The sequence below is a fragment of the Physella acuta genome, unplaced genomic scaffold (genome assembly GCF_028476545.2).
Source record: "Physella acuta isolate Inbredline_101_S28 unplaced genomic scaffold, ASM2847654v3 ptg000988l, whole genome shotgun sequence".
Taxonomy (NCBI): Eukaryota; Metazoa; Mollusca; class Gastropoda; family Physidae; genus Physella; species Physella acuta.
The window spans coordinates 540619-553731 of NW_026732505.1; the positions used below are offsets into that span (position 1 = coordinate 540619).

At 34.8% G+C, this 13113-nt stretch overlaps 1 long non-coding RNA gene across 1 annotated transcript; it reads right to left on the bottom strand.

Annotated features, from left to right (window-relative positions):
- Positions 1–2372, bottom strand: LOC131954276 (uncharacterized). The gene is made up of 4 exons (XR_009388751.1): positions 2261–2372; positions 1835–1979; positions 1273–1388; positions 1–163 (listed from the first exon to the last, which is right to left on the bottom strand). It is a non-coding gene; the product is annotated as an uncharacterized LOC131954276 (long non-coding RNA).
- Between the last annotated feature and the right edge of the window lie 10741 nt (positions 2373–13113).

Below are 13113 nucleotides of genomic sequence, written 5' to 3' on the forward strand. Positions count from 1 at the left end.
TAAAAATATTAAATTAAAAAATTAATAGACCACTTCTACAAACTCTCTACATAAATTTTTCGAAACCTCAAAGACTTGTTTCTAAATCAGGCCCTCCATAAATAAATATTACTCGCAGAAACTATTGTCTTCGACTGCCTTCAGGTACGATGGAAAAGGATACCTGCAAATTAAAACAACAGTATCAACAATTATAATTTCCTAGTTAATTACTTTTATTTTGCTATGCATAATGTCAGGCCGCCCAAATTAAATTCACCTATTCACCTATTTTAAAATTTAAGAGTTTAAGAAATAAAGGATCGGTACTAAAGACGTTCGTTCTCTTTTATTCTAGAAATGTGATTCTCAAACTGGGCGATATATACCCACTCCCCCCCCCCCCCCGTGACAGTAGAAAATTTGTATTCTAACAAGGGGACGTTGAGTACCCCCCAAAAAGGGGGGTTGGGATAGGGAAGGATTCAAGAATAAATACGATGTATCAGTGCGAGATAAAGAAAAAGTGTAGATCACTCAAATGTGTATTAGCATTTCATTTAAATAATAATAAAAATTCGGATACAATATAGTGTCTATAACACAAAAAATGTATGTTTTTATTGACATCGTTTTCTATAGGAAAATATCGACTCATGTTTCTAGTATTTAAACTTGAATTGAATACCAACTGCTAAATTATGCGATTTTGAGCTCTCACAGAAGTTTTTTGATCATAAAGTGCAGCGACGATTTAGTGCAGTCACTAATATTTGACGAAAAAATAAATTTCAAATGACTTATCGACATTTGAAAGCTGCTGAAAAAATCGAACCATTTATTCACACTTTGATCGCTTCACCCGAGATTCAATTTTCTCATGAGTATTGTTTTCACGCTATTTTAATTTGTGTTTTCATTTTATAAACTTATTTGCATATAATATAAATGTTTATGTTGATTGCATTGATTAAATCATTTAACTTTCATGTGTTATTTTTATTCACTATGTGGACCAATTAGTAGTAGATAGAGATATAAAGAATGAAAAGCATACATTTATCGCTCCGTGTCTCTATTCAATCAGTAACAGATTTCCGTAAACATTAGGGGGCTTGTGGGGGAAGTATTTTTAACAAAGTGGACTGTAGGCCAAACAAGTTTGGGAAATAGTTGGCAATAATATGAATTTCTCTAGTTCTTTTAATTTGACCCACATGTAGTCTATAGTGCCACCGATAAAAAAAAAGATTTGTTGCTCTAATATTGTTTTTAATCACACGACCGTCTTACCTTGATCCTTCTCTGGTCAAAGGTACAGGTGATGTCGTGTAATCAAGATGCTTAGGGCTACTAATGATGGCCGTGAGAGAGTTGCAAAACCAGGTCAGATGGTATTTTGGAAAAACCTGGATAAAGATAGTCGTTTGTTTTCTGTAAGTCCACAACTTTAAATGTATTTTTAAGGCATATTTTATACATTTTTACGACATAAATGTTAATTATTGCGGTTGCGATATAATATTTGTTATATGAAATTTTACAACTTTATATTCATGTTTATCTCATTATTTTAAATCCGACATAAGATTTAACTATTAAGGTTGCAACATAGATTCTGTTATACGAAGTTTTACAACTTTACATTCATGTTTTCTTCTGCAGGCTAATGTCCATTTGGCCAAATAGTCTTCGGGCTAACACCCGGCTCTCAATTTTGGCTAACATGTTGACCACTTCTTTACGACCAAGAGACAACAATTCAAAACTTTAGCTGTTTGGAAATATTCATTACATATTTTCTTTTAAAGATTGTTACTTCCTAAACTAAAACCTCATATTCAAATAATTTTACCCCATTATCGAGGACTTTACAATCTGGCCAGAGTGCTGTGAATGAGTTAGCTCCCTTACGAGTGAACTGGATTCTACACGCGTCAGTTGTGGTCAAGTCATTTGAAGTCAGCTTCTTGACTTGGTCAATGGTGAAAGGCTTGGACCTGTTTGGGTTAAAGTGCCGTAAATCACATTCAAATATCTACAAATTAAAAGCACTAAATCATCAAGAAGTGGGGTTATTTAAATACTTGAATTTAGCAAATTATTTAATACATTCATAAAAACATAAAACCCGAATCATCAGGTATAATTAAATACAAATACCTTTAAAATATTAGATTTAACGATACGGTTGTTCTAGAAATAACTCAAATTAAAAATGAGTGAAACTATTTTACAGATTATATCATTAAAGTGAATGTTTAAAGTAAATATAACCTACAGATCGTTAGCAGGGGTTGTGATGTTGTAAGGTTGTGCAAAAATCTGCCCTTTTTGTTCATTAAAAACCAGAATCAAACGGCGGTACAGATTGTTTTCAACATATTTCTCATAGAAGAATGTCACTGCCTGCAAAATAGAAAGGAGAGAAAAATGTGTCTTCGATCCAGAACGGAAACCATGGGTTGGGAAATGAAGGCATTTCGTTGTTGATTCAGCTTTTGTTTTAAGTTTTGTTTTTTTATCAGCAAAAAAAGGCCCACAACTTCAAAGATGTTGGGTAAAATTTGTTGTCTCAAGCTATACACTTTGAAAACGGATTAAAACAAGACTATATGATTTAGACAAAAAACTTTTTAGTTTTATAAAATTACCAAAATAACATGCTAAGTTTAAAATGTAATTAATTTATTTGAAATTGTCTAACATAATAGACATAAGAGAATATATAAAAATTGTAATAGACAGTTCGTGTAACACACATCACACACACAATGAGGGCACACAAGGTTAAAGGAACGTGAGCAGACCAAACTCCATGCCTTGTGAGGTTGGTAATGCTCTTGTTTTCTTAACCCTAAAATCATCAGTTCGATCATACCCCCTCACCATCACCGCACCCTTTTCAAGCAGATGGAGCCCGATGGCTGGGGACCACAACCCATCTAGGAGAGTAAACTCCAAAATCAAACAACTGCTGCCTTGTAGTTTGTTCTTGGTTGGACAAAGGCTATGGAAGCATATACTTAAAGAAAATCAGGCTAAAATCAAAGTCAACGGGCCATATGGCGCATAACTAGTTGACACATATTACTTAACTGTAATGTAGAGAAACCTTTCAATCACTAGAATTAAGAACAAGGAAGAAGAAAAAGTTCTCAACAGCGAGATAGTTGTTAAATTATATGCTTAAAAAATAACCAGTAGAAACGGTTCAAGAAAATCTTTTCCAGCATTACAATTTAAAACTAAAAGCAGAAGACCAAAATCCTTAGACTTATAAAGAACACTACCAGTCAGAATAACAAACATTTAATATAAAACAAACACCTACCGGTGCCAGTGCTGGGATCTCTACTGGTGTGGCCGTCACGTACAAAAGTTTTGGTACGTCAACTTTCGATTTTTTTATGTTCTTGTAAGCTTCAACAATAGGACGGTCAGAAAATTTCCCGTTGAAAACGTAAAGAAGTTTCAAAAAGGCTTCAGAGTATTCTAGAAAACAAGCATATATTTTATTACTAATTTCTATTAAAGAAGAAAAAGTTGGATTTTTTTAATACAAAAAAACACTGCATTTACAATAAATTTCACAGACACGTATACGTGTTCCGAGCATTTTAGAAGATAATGATATATCATTTTTATTACTGATTTCTATAGATGAAGATGTTTTTTTTAATATACATAATACGGCCAATGCAACAGTGACATTTTAGAAAAACAAACTAAGCAATAATTACTTATTAATGTTCCGATAAAATTAACTTGTTGCGAAGTTATTTATCTATACATGTATTGTATACATATCTCAGGTGTAAGGAGTTTATTTCTAACACAACTGTCCGACGCTCACTAGTGTCAACATAGTTTTGAATCTGTGTACATAACTTCCAGCGTCCATACCTTTGTCGTCTGCTGTACTGGTTGTGCAGGACATCAGCATCAAGACTGAAAGACCCCAGAGGAACGCCATTCTTCACAGATCTCTTGTGTTTCGTTAAGTTTCTGTTGTTTGTGGATTGAGACACAAACCCTGCACCAGTCAAGTGATATTTAAAGGAACAAATGCGTGACGTTGTACATTGCTGATTACAATACATAAAAGATAAGCTAATGTTATCAATATAAAATGTTAATTCCCGCATGTGCGTGCTGGTTTTGGTCAGCAAAGACAAGAGATACAAATCTAATTAAAATATTTCATAATACACATTCTATAGATAAAATGTATATTTATTCTCATGTGGGAGTATTTTGAAGCACCTAGTGACAGCCAGCTTGTATTATTTCGTGGACAGTTTTCTGACTATCAACTCGCACAACTTTTGTCTACCTACTCACGTAACTTTTGTCTACCTGCTGACACAACTTTTGTCTACCTGCTCACGTAACTTTTGTCTACCTGCTGACACAACATTTGTCTACCTGCTCACACAACTTTTGTCTAGCTGCTCACACAACTTTTGTCTACCTGCACACACAACATTAGTCTACCTACTAACACAACATTTGTCTAGCTGATCACACAACTTTTGTCTAACTGCTCAAACTACTTTTGTCTACCTGCTGACACAACTTTTGTCTACCTGCTGACACAACTTTTGTCTACCTGCTGACACAACTTTTGTCTACCTGCTCACGTAACTTTTGTCTACCTGCTGACACAACATTTGTCTACCTGCTCACACAACTTTTGTCTAGCTGCTCACACAACTTTTGTCTACCTGCACACACAACATTAGTCTACCTACTAACACAACATTTGTCTAGCTGATCACACAACTTTTGTCTAACTGCTCAAACTACTTTTGTCTACCTGCTGACACAACTTTTGTCTACCTGCTGACACAACTTTTGTCTACCTGCTGACACAACTTTTGTCTACCTGCTGACACAACTTTTGTCTACCTGCTGACACAACGTTTGTCTAGAGGCTCACACAACTTTTGTCTAGCGGCTCACACAACTTTTGTCTACCTGATCACACAACTTTTGTCTACCTGCTCACACAACTTTTGTCTACCAAATCACACAACTTTACCATAACCATGGATCTACTTATTATTCCGGACATATTTTATGTATTCAATAGTAATTGATGATACACTTGTTTCACAATGTACTTCGATCAACCATGCATATTTAGCAAGCGTTTAGCAATATTGACAAAGCTTGAAAAACTAATGACTCATTTTTGTAACTGTAACATCTGGGGAGATCGAGAGATCACTAACTCAGTAATGTAGCACCTACAGTAATGGAGAGAGCTGACGGTGTAATGTAACACCTACAGGGGTGGAGAGTGCATAACGCAGAAATGTAGCAAATACAGGATCGAGACTACTGACGCAAGAATGGAGATACCCCTGACGCTGTAATGTAATACTTACAGTAATGGAAAGACAAATGGCGCAGTAATGTAGCACCTACAGGATGGTGATACCCCTGACGCTCTAATGCTCAACTCGAAGTCCTTTAAGAGTTAACAGATGAATGGCGAGGACGAGTGGTAGAGCACACGGCAGCACCTGGAGTCTCGAATACGGATTTCGGGTTTAAATCCGCATAAGTCTCCGATCCCACCTAATTCTATTTGATACCTGACAGACGCTATTGAAAGTAACGGTAAGTAAAGAAAATAAAGCTTCCTTTCAAACCTGACGATCTACGGGGCAAATGAAGTAGGGTTCTCTTGTAGAGAGCTGGACTGCAAATCCGTAAGTCTCGAGTTCAAATCCGGGTTCAAATCAGTAGACCGTCTCTTAGTCCACTCAACTCTGATGGGTACCTAACTCACGTTAGGGAAATTAAAGTGGGCTGGGCATAGTGCTGACCACACTGTACCTTCATATGCCGAGGTCACAGAAACAAGTGAAAGTAACGGTAGCTAGGCATGATGTTGACCACACAATCCTTTTTTATACCGAGGACACTGAAACTGATGAATTCTACTTCACCCGCACCCCAAGGTTCCAAAGGGTAAGTGTTATTACTGCGCCCTGGTCTTTCCCGTGAACGCTATGGCGACTACGTTCGGTCTAAACAGTGTGATAGAGAGTGTGATAGGATAGGGCGTTACAAACACTCGCTAAATTAAATCAGGCGTGTCCGCCGGCGCCCTGGTAGGGTGCGATTTGTCTGCAAATAAAAATTTCTGTTTCGGCTTCCAAAACCTCACATGGGCCGCTGAGGGCCATGTAATACGTTTTATTTTAATAATCAGAAAAATTAACCAAGGTTAGATTATTAACTGGGATGTTTCTTTTTGTCCGTAAAAAATCCAAACAGTTTCGTCACTTTGCGAAAGATGCAATTAGCATATATTTTTAGATAATCCAATCAGAAATTAAGATCGAGCATCTAGGAATAGACCATTAATAACACTAACATATTGCATCAGTCACACTGATGTTTAAAACACGTCAAATAATTTGTTTACGTGTTAAATAACAAATCCTGTTCATTTGTGTCACTTTAGTGAATGACGCCCCTCTACGTCTCCGACACATGGACGGTCACCGAATTGTGTTCTACCATATTATTTCGGTGAGTGATTAATATACACTCAAGGTTTTCATGCGGTAGTGTCCCGATATTTATTATCCAAGCACAGGCATTGTTTACATTTAAATAACTCACTTTTAGAAAACAAGGTCACGAGTCTACGATTATAGGATTGGTAACGCATTGATGAAATCCTTCTAATATATTTCGTCAGACTTTCTTCTATCCCGCGGCAACGCGCTGGGGACGGGTACGCTAGTATTTTATAAAATAGTTATTGGTCAAAACCCAATGTGGTTTACCCCACGTTGAACGGTATTAGTATAGTAATAAAGCAAAGAAAAAACTAAATAGCAAAAAATCCGAAACATTTGATATAATATAAGCTACCATTACATATTAGAAAAATGAAAGCAAAATTATATACATTATTAGTCAACACAACACCTTATTAAATGTCCACACTGATTAAGTGACTCAATGGTATTTTTGTTGGTTTTTTTTTCTTTTACGTTTTGTTTTTATTATTTTTTAAATTTTGGCCGAGAAAATGGTATACATTTAATAGCTTATATCTTGATAAGTAGATCTATTGATCCAAATCAAATTTGAATGGAGTAGTTTATTTCTTCATGTTCTAAAATTGAAAGATGTGTGAAGCGAATCTTATTGAAGTTTACGTCATTGGTATTGTGATCATTTTTGAAAATCGATTTATATTTATATTTTTTATCCTGCAATCAGTCAATACTTTTTTTAGTTTAAACTTTTTATTGACATTGTTTCATACAAATATTTTTTTTCTATTTGTTTAATATAGACTTCATTCTTTTTGCCAGTGATAGTTTTTGTGCTACTTATAAGTTCTCTAGAGCGTTTCGTCACAACCTTCAGCACCTCTCCGTTTGCGTAATTAAAGATGTGTTTGTACATTCAAATATGCCTTCATTTTTATGTTCCGTATTTAAATAAAACGTATTTTATACATTTAATACATCCACCACATTATTTTCAACAAAAGTCCGTATCTTTAAGTGCTTCATATATCGCTGAACATACCGAGCTCATAGCCTCGGAAAATATGTGACCGACAGCGAGAACAGTTCGCACATAGGCTTTAATATAAATTAGGATTAACTAGACATCCAACTAAGTCACATTTGATGTCAGATTGCATTGTCATCGGGTCTTGACCCAAGTGTTAACTTTGAAATGATTCGGTCACTTAGAAGTAATTGAAATTCCGCTCGGCTATCTCGATCCATGATGGACGACGGACAGATAGAGGAAGCAAGTTAAATAAATTTTAAAAGCTTGTAATAAAAGAGACACTTTTATTTATTTTGAGTTTGTTATTAAAAATAACATTAAATTGTTACATGCAATTATGAAAGTAAATATAGCAGGTGGTAGCAATCGCTCGATAAGTCACAAAAATTGTTTACAAACCTAACCAATAAAACAGAAGAAAAAAGGGAAAGATAATGTTTATATAGAGTGTTTTTATCAAGGAGTTAATAGACATATTCCATATTCTTCTATACAAACCTGATGACAAAACGAATTTTTACTCATTTTCATGGTTAACCTAATCTATCCCTGACTTAGCTTTTGCTACAAACGACACATTAAAAAATGCAAAAGGGAAGTCCCAGAAGTCCCAGATCAACTAGCCACTAGTGACCACAAACTAATCCTCATTCACATAGAAACATCAAATAGGCCAATCGAAACTTCCTTCATAGATTTGAGATGTATTCACCTACCCAAAATCGGACGTCGTACATGGCACAGATACAGTACTAATTTTATTTAAATCTTTAAGTATAAACTTGCTGTTGTAATTTTACATTGCAAAATGATTATGAGGAAAACAAAATAAGTATATAAAAAAAAAACTCAAACAAGCAGTAAACCATTAAACACGTGTTCTTTTTCTATATATAAAAATCAATATGAATTTAAAATGTATTTAAACGGTAAAGATTTTTATAGACGTATTATTCATTTACTTTGTTTATAGTTTCATACTCAGCTATTTTTTGTTATGATTGCAGCTAAACAGTTTTTTATAAGTCATGGCAAACTTTTGGCCAAGGGAAGCGTAGATGATCCAATTAGCCGTAGGCCCTAAGGTTAGCACTGCATTCTTCACTGCAATGACTGAGTCTCTAAAACTTTCTGTAAGGTACGGGCTGACTTCGGATGTGTATAAATAAATCTCAGCGATCGATAAAGGAATGTAGAGCAATACAGAAACAAAACAAATCGACATCAACATTTTAAAAGCTTTCAGATCGCGTGTTGCCGTTGAGGCGAGTTTGGTGGTAGAAAGCAACTTACGTGTTTTCTGCGATGCGATTAATTTAACAGTCGTCAGGCATGATAAAATAATAACCAGAAGAACGGGTGCGACTAATCCTATGTTGTTTACAGCATTTGTAAAATAGCTAGCTATTACGTCAAAGTTATTTACTGCAAAGTAAATAATAAAGCACTGCAACTGTTCGGTTTTTTTGCCATTCAAGTCTGTATAAAAACGCAGCGGGCAAATTAATAGCGAAAATATAAAGATATATGACTACAATAGAGAAAATAACTTTAAACCGTGTACAGATAATAGAAACACGGAACGGAATCCATACAGCAATACAACGTTCAATAGAAATCATGGTCACATGGAGCATACTGGTCATGATAGAAACTTCGTGGAAATAAGTTATATAAACAAAATGATAAGTATTCATTGTTCTGGCAAGGGGAACGCTATAATACTTTACAATTTCAGGCAGTCGGTAGTAGGACTGACAAACACAGAACATGACGTCAGATGCCGAGAGCGAGGCGAGTATGATGTTTGTGACGTCACTGAATCCCATCCGACAGAATACGATGATGCTGATGACGTTGCCGACAATGCCGGACACGCAGAAAGTCTGAACCACGACCAGAGTTTCTTCCAGGCATCTCTTCGGGGGGGCGAAGCCCCCCCGAAAATTTTTTACCGCCCCCCCGAACGAAATGAAATTTATATAATTTATATAGAAAATATATACTTTTAACAGTGTCCGCCCCCCCGAAGAAAGTTTACCGCCCCCCCGAAGATTTCAAATGCCCCCCCCCGGAGAAAAAAGTCTGGAAGAAACACTGACCACGACGCAATTGAAGACGATGCTTAAGATTTCTTGCACTTTCGGGTCGACAGGATACCAGGTCTTAATGTTCACAGCACCGGGCGAGTTAGTTATTGTTATGTAGTGATTACTGGATGTGGATAGTTCTAACGACAGGTTCGCCATTTTTAGCGTAGTCGTAAATGGAAATAGCAATGTAGTCTACAGATTGATCATAAACTTCTTTTGTACCTGGTAAAACATGAATCTAATTAGTTTTAGTTGGTACCTGATTAAACTTATAGAATTAATCTACCCTGCTTTGATTGGTATCAAACATCCAGGATAGTGAAACTAAAATGCGGCAAGACTAACCACACTACCCCAACCTTTGTCAAAGAAACAAAGGAATTCCAGTCTTTATGTTACAGTAAACCTTCAAGATTTAAAACAATATCAGCGATAGACAGATCCATTCAAGCACTTAAAACTATCGTATAAAAAAACCACTATGAGTTTCTTTCAATAATAATGAAACCTTATCCACTGTAGATAAGTTAAGCACACTTGCTTCAATTTAGATCCCACTTCTTGTTTATTCTTTATTTTATCAATCTTGTTTCCAGTTTTAAAATAAGAGCCTCTTAAAATATTAAGAAAATCATGAGCTAATGCTACATGAAATTAAATCCTGGCTTCCTACAGGCTTAAAATGAATCAAGTAGGTTTCCAAATGTCTTTGAGAGTAGATGAATGTTTTCTTAATGATGTAAAGTATAGTGGAACATCTTTATCCCACGATAAGATGAGTCGAGTGCCCCCACAAATTACGCAACCCAAATACGTGAATCATCTGGTCCTCCGGAAATATCTAAATCCTCATTCTTCCCGTAAGTAAAACAACTTACTGTCAAAACGAGGCTGTAAAAAATCGTGAAGTCAATTTTTATTATTTAATCAAAATCTTGAAACAAACTACACCACTTAGTACAGTACTAACAGACAGACATTCAAGTGGTTTCTAGTACCAACAATAGCATCCAGCCTTACTTAGAAACAATCCACACTTGATTACAGATTTTCAATATCTTCTTACTCGTATATGTGTTGTGCCACAAATATTGTTAGAGTTAATCTATTTAAATGTTTCTTTACTTTACGTTGTAATATAAAGTGAATACAAAACATTGATGGTCGAACATTAGCTGGGCATACTGAAAAATAACCTTGCTTTAATGAAGTCCAAGATATAACATTACAGTATATCATTATTTAACAGTGCTTTGTGTAGGCTAAAGGATCACTGTAAAACTGGTAAATAAATCGATATTACTTCCTCTGCATCTGTATACAAGACGTGTGTTATTTATAACCAAGGTACTCCACATTTATTTCTACGCAAAATCCAATGCATTGGCATTCATTCCTATACTTTTCAACAAATAGTGAGATGTCTGCCTTCGAAGAAATGTAGATTCAGCACTGTAACTCTGGTAACCATGACGACAGAGATGTACACCTGTGTGTTCGTCACTAACGAATGTATCGTCATGTTCTGGGTGCCGTATTCTGCGACAAATATTCACATTTCGCTTCGTGTGTTCTTTGTTTTCAGAAGATCGCTATACATTATGACAGTAGATTATTTACTATAGTTTGTATTGAAGTTTAATAAAAAATTTAAACTAAACCTTACACGATTTTTTTAACTTTATTTCTAGCATATGTCAGCTCTAGAACAAGACTTAAATCAAGCAAATGATAAATCGTAAGTCTAAGCAAAAACCCTTAAATGAAACTTGCCCTAATGAGTAAATAAGGAATAAATAGGGAGTAAATAAAGGTAGTACATCTATCTATACTCTCTGCCAAATGACTTAGGCCATGTTTTTACTTTCTCGTATATACGAAGTATAGAGAAAGTCTTGTAATCGTGCAAAAAAAAAATCGAAATTTTTACAAATCTCGACGTTTTACACCTAACTGATACGGAAATACATAATTTTGCAATCTTGTCCGTATGTCTGTGTGTCTGTCTGTCTGTCTGTGTGTCCGTGTGTAAACACGATAACTTGAGTTCCGTTACCGCTAGGTTGATGAAATTTCATATATAAGTATTTTATCAAAATCGTAGATGCGTATCAACTTTTGAGCGATTTCCGATAACCGAAAGTGGTACTTTTCCTACATTGAATTTTTCAAAAGCCTATAACTTGAGTACTATTTCAGATAGATAAATGAAATTTCGCATGTATGTAAAAGATCTAATTCTCTACCTTCTGTTAAATTTTGAGTAATTTCCGTTGACCGGAAGTAGTAATTTACGCTACTTCCGATTTCTCAAAAAACAAATGTAAATTTTTAAAGTACTAATAATATTGCGCACTATTATGCACTTTTTATTTGGCGTTCACTTCGTGTGCATTAATTTGTCTACGAGATTTTATTCTATTTTTACAAGCTTTTATTTAACTCACTTCCTCTGTCTGTCTTGACGGAAACGCAGGAGTGAAAATTCGGACAGTTCTACTTGACCGATACGATTCACAGTTGGCACGTGGGTCAAGACATGAAGACAATGCAATCTGAAACTAAATTTGACTTAATTGGATGCCTAATTAATTTTTTATGAATTAATAAAAATTTGGACCGAATTAGTAGGCATGTCTAGCCAACCACACCACACGCGTCATCACCTTCAATAGCTGCGCCATCACGTAATGGCTGCGTTCAAAAACCATTGCGCGCCTACTGAACGTGATGTTCAGTAGGCGCGCAATGGTTTTTAGTCATGTAACTCTATTGTAAATAAAACATGTAAAGTACTGAAAAAAAAAATTCATAAAAAACGTTTTAATAACAAGCTTTTATGTGATGATGCACTAAAAAGTAGAAAATAAATTATAGACTACTATCTAAATAACTATAAAGAAAAGCGTGGGTGTCTTCCTTAACATTAGTAAAGGTATCCAATAGATACTAAAGTGACCCACGCTTTTCTTTATAGTTATTTAGATAGTAGTCTATAATTTATTTTCTACTTTTTAGTGCATCATCACATAAAAGCTTGTTATTAAAACGTTTTTTATGAATTTTTTTAAGACTTTAAGTATTTAAAATGGATTAAAAATCATGTCTATAGCCGAAGTTCCCATCCCCTGTTATTTTATATAAGAATATTCGAGAAAGTTTAGGGGAGATCACTCCCGGTTTATTTTAAGTAATAGTACGATAAATGTGTGTTAGTTTCCTATTGTGCCAATTTAATTTTTAATGTAGACTCATCAGTATAGTTTATACTATTACGTATTCTTTCCTGTTTTAATTGTTTATTCAGATAGAAGTTAACCGAAAAAAAAAATGTGTTGAAATAAAAGGGAAATCAGGGATAAATAAATCAACAAATTATCTCACTAGAAAATAATTAAAAGTTGTGTGAAATCTTGCTAAAATCTTTGTTTTTGTCATAAATATTTTTCGAAAAAAAAATTGTTTTTCAATTACAATTTAAAAG